Below are 8,091 nucleotides of genomic sequence, written 5' to 3' on the forward strand. Positions count from 1 at the left end.
TTCAATGCTCAGGCATCAACCAACATCCACAACCATCAAAAACTTCCAGGAAGTCAAAACCCCACCAAACAACCTAAATAAAGTACCAGTGACCAATCCTGGAATGATGGAAATAGGTGATTGTTTGGACAAATAATTCAAAATAGCTGTCCTGCAGAAGCTCAATGAACTTCAAGACAACACAGAGAAGGAATTCAGAAGCCTATCAGAGAAATTTAACAAGAGTTTGAAAGAAATCAAGCAGAAATTCTAGAGCTTAAGAATTCAGTTGACAAACTGAGAAATGGACTAATCTCTCCACAGCAGAATTGACCAAGCAAAAGAGAGAGAATAAGTGATTTTGAAGACAGGCTATTTGGAAATACACAGTCAGAAGAGAAAAACAAAAAAAGAATAAGAAGCATGCCTCCAAAATACAGAAAATAGCCCCAAAGGAGAAAATCTAAGAGTTAGTAGCCTTAAAGAGGAGATAGTAAGATTGGGGTAGAAAGTTTATTCAAAGAAATAATAAAGGAGAACTTGCCAAATCTAGAAAAAGATATCAATATTAAGATGCAAGAAGGTCATAGAACACCAAGCAGATTTAACCCAAACAAAGTACCTCAAGGCATAAAATAATTAGGATCATAGAGGTCACAGATGAAGAAAAAGGGGAGCGAGGAAAACGTTATATATATATAGTGCCAGGACATATTCAAAGTGCTGAAGGGAAAAAACTGTAATCCTAGAATATTATATCTGACAAAAATATCCTTCAAACATGGAAAAATAAAGACTTTCCAAGACAAACAAAAGTTGAGGGATTTTAGCAACACCAGACCTGTCCTGCAAGAAATGCTAAAAGGAGATCTTCAAGCTGAAAGAAAAAGACATTAATGAACAATAAGAAATCTTCTGAGGGTACTCAACTCACTGGAAACAGTAATTACACAAATATAAAATACACGATTGCTGTGATTACAGTGTACAAATCTCTTACATCTTGAGCAGGAAGACTAAAAGACAAACATCAACTTTTTAAGAGATAGACAGTATACAAAGATATGGATGAAAATAACAAAAAATTAAAAAGTGAAGATGGGGAAGATGAAGTTAAAATTCTGTTAGATTTCTGAGTTTGTGGTACTTGAGAAAAGTAGCTAGAACTCCATGGCAGCAGCCAGACTCTCAGGTTTTCTATGAACCCACCAGGCCAGCACCTTCAGTGCCTCTTTCCCAAGGCAGTCTCAACCAAGATGTGGAATAGAGATGGATTTGATAACTATGGCAGTTCCTCCTATGGGGTGCAGGTGGTTACATACAGTCCCTGGATGTCCGATCTCTACTGAGTCTGAAAAGAAATCAAGAGCCTGAGCCCAGCACATTGTGCCCTGTATTATATCTCAGTTGCTTTCTGCCACCCTCATTGATAAAGTGTTCAAAACTGGGAATGTTGAGTTTTCACAGGTCATTATTGTGGGGCTAATTAGACATACAGAGAAAGCTCCAACCAACATTGTTTGCAAAATAGATGACATGACAGCTGCACCCATGGATGTTTGCCAGTGCGTTGACACAGATGATACCAGTGGTCAAAACAGTGTGGTTCTTCTAGAAACATATGTGAAAGTGGCAGGCAACCTGAGATCTTTTCAGAACAAAAAGAGCCTGATGGCCTTTAAGGTCATGCTGCTGGAGGATATGAATGAGTTTACCCACATATATTCTAGAAGTAGTCAATGCACACATGATGCTGACCAAAGCTAACAGCCAGCCCCCAGCAGGAGATCACCCATCAGCAATCCAGGAATGAGTGAAGCAGGGAGTTTTGGTGGGATTAGCTTCATGCCAGCAAATAGCCTCACTATGGCTCAAAACCAGGTGCTGAATTTGATTAAGGCTTGTCCAAGACCAAAGCATCGAACTTTCATGATCTCAAGAACCAGCTTAATCATATGCCTGTAGCCTCAGTTAAGCAAGCTGTGGATTTTCTAAGCAATGAGGGGCACATCTGTTCTACTGTGGATGATGATCACTTTAAATCCACAGATACAGAATAACTAGATCTAAATTGCGGACCTATTTTTATGGTCTTTTGTCTACAGCCTTGCATATGTTTGGCCAGGTGACTTCTAGGAAGTAGGTTTCATCTGTATAGGTCTCAGCTGACATCCTTTTGAAACTTACTGCTCTTTTTTTTTATTATTAGCTCCAAGTATAGGTAATTAACAGGGTTATACCTCAGAGTGAATTGCTTGAAGAAGTTACAAATAAGCTAGTTATAACATCAGGACAGATGGAATGAAGAAGAATGCCACCAAAAGAGTACTCAAATAATGCTCGAGTGTTTCTGTTCCTAAAATGTTTCCCGCCAAAAGCAGAAGAGTGAGACGAGGGTCTGTGGGCAGAACACTAGCCGAGAAATGCTCTGGCCTCTTCCTGTTCTTGTTTCCCACTTTGGTTATGTGGTCTTACTTCCAGAATTGCACTTTCCTTCACCTGCTTGTCATGATTGCTGTTTGTCATGATAGCATGTTTATATGAACATGAAGTTTAAGGGTGGCATCCCCCATGGGCAGAGGAGAGGAAGAAGTATCACTGCTTTTTGTACAAAGTAAGCCCATTCATACGTTTAATAAAAGAGTTCTGTTGTAAAAAAAAATTCTGTTATATTTCTGTTTGTTTTTAAGCAGAGTTTTCACATGTTTAAAATAATTGGTTATAAAATGATTATAAATGGTTTTTGCAAGCCTTATGGTAACTGCAAATCAAAAAACCCATAACAGATATATGAAAAATGGGAACTAAAAAATTAAAACATGCTACTTGAGAAAATCACTTTTAACAAAGGAAGACAAGAAGGAAGGAAGGAAAGAAAGAAGGAAGGAAGAGAGGACCACAAAACAACCAGAAATCAATTAACAAGATGGAAGTAGTAAGTCCTTAGATTAAAAAAATAACCTAGAGTTAACCTATCTGTTCTCTGCAGGAAATACACTTCTCTCATAAAGATACACATAGATGGAACATAAAGGGATGGAAGAAGATATTCCATGAAAATGGAAACAAGAAAAGAGCAGGGAGCAAAAAAAAGGGGACAAAAAATCAGCTATATTTTTATCAGATAAAATAGATGTCAAGACAAAAACTGTACAAAGAGACAAAAAAGGTCATTATGTAATGATAAAGGGATCAACTAACCAAGAGAATATAACAATTCTAAGTATATATGCATGCAATGCTGTAGTACCAAGATACATAAAGCAAATGTTATTGGACCTAAAGAAAGAGAGAGACATCCCAATACGATAATCATGGAGACCTCAACACTCACTCTCCACATTGGACAACTCATCCAGACAGAAAACCAATAAAGAAACATTGGACTTAATCTTCACCATAGACCAAATGGACCTAAAAAATCATGTTCATGTTCAGAGATCAGAATTCACATTCTTCTCTTCAGTTCATAGATTATTCTCAAGGAAGACCATATGTTAGGCCACAAAACAAGTCTCAAAAATTAAAAAAAAAAAATTGAAATCATAGTCTCTGACCACAATGGAATAAAACTAGAAATCAATAACAAGAGGAACATTTGAAAATATATAATCACATGGAAATTAAACAGTATGCTCCTGAATGACCAGTAGGTCAATGAAGAGATTACGAAGGAAATTAAAAATCTCTCAAAACAAATACAAATGAAAACACAACATACCCAAACCTATAGGATATAGCAAAAGCACTAATAAGAGGAAAGTTTATAGCAATAAATGTCTACATCAAAAAATAGAAAGTTAACTATTTATCTCAGAGAATTAGAAAAATGAGAACAAATCAACCCCAAAATTAGGAGAAGAAAAGAAATCATGAAGATTAGAGCAGAAATAAATGATATTGAAACCTCCCAAAATACAAAAGATCAGTGAAACAAGAAGTTGGTTTCTTTGAAAAGATAAACAAAATAGGCCAAAGAGTTTAGGAAGCCAGCTGGGATAGAAGCAGGAGGGTCCCAGAGAGCTCTTCAAAGTTAGAGACACCCTTAACCAAGACAGGCAAGGGCACAGCACCCAGAGGGGGAGGCTATCCCATATGAAACCAAGTTAAGGAAAAGGGGAGAGGATAGAAGAGGTTCCCTTGGGAGGAAGATAGTACTTTTGAGAGCACTGAGGGATTCAGATGTTTGAGCTTGAGTGTTCCAGCTGCCTCTGCCTCTCTTCCAAGATTCTAGAAAGAGACCTATAATACAAGTTGACCACCTCTAGATCTTAAAATGGCTCTACCATTCTCTCACTCTAGGCCAGGGAAATCCAGTTTAGGTTTTCCCTTGGACCAGAGCGTTTTTTGTTAGCCTTACTCACTGCAGGGTGGTATCCTCCAGCCATTACCAAGAAGTGAATTTGATGTTGAGCTATGGAGATATGGTTATTCTTAGGAAAGGCTGAACATGGACAAAGATGTCCACAGTCTATAACAATGGTGAATGAAGCCCCTTGTGTGATCCTAGCGTGTTAGCTCTGTGAGGAGAGGAGACATTGTTAGGGGCTCTAAACTGGCAGTAACTTTTGCCTTTGGTTGTTGGAATATATCAGTCTCATAATTAATCAACCCCATAATTAATGCATATAGAGAAATGGGAGATGTGGGTCTGTCAGCAGAGGCTAGGGGAGGACTTTGGGAGAGTCTAAAAGGGTTCCTACTATCATTTTCCAGATTAGTTTCACAACACAGATACATCTCAATGTATTGAGATACCCCTACCCAAGTGTTACCACCCTCTGAGACAATTCTAAGTCTTCTGGTTGGACTGAGAGTGTTCTGGAAGAGATTGATCAGTCTTCTCAAGTTCCAAAGAGATGGATAGATAGGAACTCTGTTGCCTCTCAAACTCAAGTCAGTGGAAGAACAATATACATGGTGATGGACAGATGGAAGCCAAGGAAAGGAAGAGTTTCTTGGGGAAAGAAGTAGTCAATAGTGCCACATGCTGTAGAAGTCAGGGGGACAAGCTCTGAGAAAATCCCACTGATTTTATATGAGTGCCACCAAGGAACTTTCCAATGGAGTAGTGTAAGGGGATGGCAAATTGAACCAGGTTACTAGGAAGGGGAAACCTCTCTTTTAAGAAGATAAGGGGATAAAGGAATAACTTGTGAATGTCCAAATGTTTTATTTGCCACAAGGAAGAATCTAAGATATTAAGGATACCAAGAACTTCAAATTCCTTTCTTTCCAAAAAACTGGAGAATTTGACTAACTAGACTTATTATCCCAAGGTTTGATTAGTCCTTGGGATTAGTCTGTTAAGCTTCCTTCTTTTTATTTATTTATTTTTACTTTTAATTTCTTATAGAAATGAGGTCTTGCTATGTTACCAGGTTGGTCTTGAACTTCTAACCTCAAGCAATCTTCTTGCCTTGGCCTCCCAAAGCACTAGTATTACAGCCATGAGCCACTACACCCAGCCTTCCTTCTCTGAGGCAGTACCTGCCTATCTATCAGCCTTTTGGTGACTCACTCTCCTTTATTTGTTCCCATCCTCCAGTACATACATGTGACTGTACCCCTTTTGTCAAGCTGTTAAACACAAAGTTTACTGTACTAATAATCTTCCATAAATCTCATTGGGCACTTAAGTGCCCTTTGTCTGAGTTCCTGACAAAGGTTCTGGAAAAGGCTGAAAATAGTCTAGATTACCCAAGAAAATTTGGGGGGATTTTTTTCCTAAGAAAATAAATATTTCCCACAATATGGAAAAATTAGATACTCTCCATTAAATTTGGTGTCAATCAAGTAAGTCCAGTCTTTGCCAGGTTCTTAGAGGTTCCACTGGTACTTGAGTCTACCATCTGCAGAAAAATTTGAGTATTCTCAGAAGCTGTTTATCATCTGGAACAAGAAAGTTTCTAAAGAATCTGAATCGGCTGAGTATTGGGTTTTGGTGATAGCAAAAACAAAGTTACCAGTAATAAAGTTAAGCTCAGAGGCAGAGCCATAGGCTAGAGCAAGATGCCCTAACAGTGTCCTATAGGCCATCTACAACTTTAGCCCAGAGATGGTCAGAGCCTTGTTGAACTAGCATTCCATTGATACTCTAGCCAAAGCCTAGCCAAATCTACTTTAAAAATAAATTTAGTCCAGCATATCCCTCAATTCAGTTTAGGGAAATCCAAAACCCATCCCCAAACTCTGTTAACAGCCCCTCCATTCAACCCAGGCTGAAAACAACTCTGACCAATCCAGAGCCCTGCAAAAAATGAGCTCATTTTTTAAATCAGTAAGTATCAGCCCAGGGACTGATACTGTTTAGTCTGGCCCCTAACTCAGCTCAGCTAAGGCCACACACCGTCCCAGTGCATCCTAAGTCATAGCCTAAGTCTTCCAAAAGGCACATTTTTCAAAGAACCCAATTAAGAGAATAATCCATAATTCCTATAAAGTCCATCTCAGATCCTCCAAAGAACCCAAGGCCTTGCTGAACAAAAAGTTCATTTCACCTACGGAAGAGACTAGGCTAATCCAACTCCGAAGTTAAGATAAGAGTGGAAATGGACCAGTGCAGGCCAGGGGCCTGAAAAACCCAGAGATTACAGATGCCCAGTGGAAGCCCATATTAGGCAAATCAAAGTCAGTGCAAAGCTACACTGAAGACCAACTCAGCACAGTCTTGCCTAGTTCTGATCAACTCTGGCAAAAATAAGCATATTTAAGACTAGGGCCTTATTTGGAGACATCAGATCAATTTACAACTGAAGATACCAGAAAAAATCTATCCAGACCTGTCAAGTCTAAAACCCCATTGATCTCTCTGCTTTTTGCCACCATCCGAGTCCCAACCCAGAGGGACTAGGGGCTCTCAAAGTGTGTGAGCATGTGTGCATGTCTGAGGATGTGGGAAGGGGCACTGTGAAGGTTGGAGCGAGGAGCTGTGCTCATTCTGGAATAACCAGTGGGTTTTTTCAAGGTACATATATCTGTAGAATATCAGAAATGGGTGTGGGGTTAAGGAACATGTATAGTTAAATACAGTGGCCGATTTTGTTTCCTTCCTGGCCTCGTGCCCTCTTCCTCTCAGATGAAATCTATTGAAATAGGTAGAATTAATGATGACTCCCACACAATGTTGGAGCATTAGGCAAGATAACACACTGATTAACAGCATAATTTCATATCAGGCTATTTGGGGCAAAGCATAGCTCTGCCAGTACTAACTGGTGACTGTACAAGTTACTTGACCTATCCACACTACAATATCCTATCTGTAAAGTGGGGATGATGTTGTGTTATAATAATACTTATCTCATGAGTGGAAACCTAATAAACACATGTATATGTAAAAAAATTATTTCTTTTTTAATTCAATAAAAATAACATGGCATAATTAAAAAAAAGAATAACTATCTCATGGGTTGTTGTACATTTTCAGTGAGCTAGCATATGCCATGTGTGGCCCTCAGGAAGCACACAGTAGATGTTGGCTTTTATTGTTACTGGGGGACTCTTGGAAATTGCATGTGAATTTCTTGTAGAAGTGAGAAAAACATATTTAGAGGAACCACTTTCAGAGTGGTTCACCAGTGAACCAAAGCTGTTTCTCTGCCACGGACATTCACATGATCAACTTTGGGAAATACAAAGATAAATATTTCAGCTCATCCAGGAACTACTGGGATTTGGTGGTTTCCTAGGATGCATGCAGAAAACAAATAGAAAACACACTTTGGGGATATTAATAATCTATTGGCAGCAATGGTGTTTGGGCTAGCCAAGAATGCTCGCTAACTAAACTCTAATGAAATGTCTGAGGACATTATAATAACCAGTGATGCTTCTTTCTGATATTGGTTTTTGAGATCTAGGGAACCATAGAAAAGAACTACTATTATTCCTCATCATTAACTCATTCATTCATCAGAAATAGTTTTTGGATGTACACTACATGGCAGGCTTGGTCCTTACACTGATAATACAAAATGAATATAACCTGGCACTTAACTGAATTTAGTTGGGAGACAGAAATGCAGGAATAGGTACAGGCATAACAATGTGGTTAGCCTATCTTGTAGAGGAAACTCAACATGTTTCTTCCACTCCAGTGTGCCAATCCCA

The 8,091-nt window shown here is 38.8% G+C and overlaps 1 pseudogene; it reads left to right on the forward strand.

Annotated features, from left to right (window-relative positions):
- The first annotated feature begins 1,203 nt into the window (after positions 1-1,203).
- On the forward strand, positions 1,204-2,039 carry LOC100957235 (annotated as a pseudogene).
- Positions 2,040-8,091: the final 6,052 nt, after the last annotated feature.

Source organism: Otolemur garnettii, unplaced genomic scaffold (genome assembly GCF_000181295.1).
Source record: "Otolemur garnettii isolate 467f Iridium unplaced genomic scaffold, OtoGar3 scaffold00068, whole genome shotgun sequence".
Taxonomy (NCBI): Eukaryota; Metazoa; Chordata; class Mammalia; order Primates; family Galagidae; genus Otolemur; species Otolemur garnettii.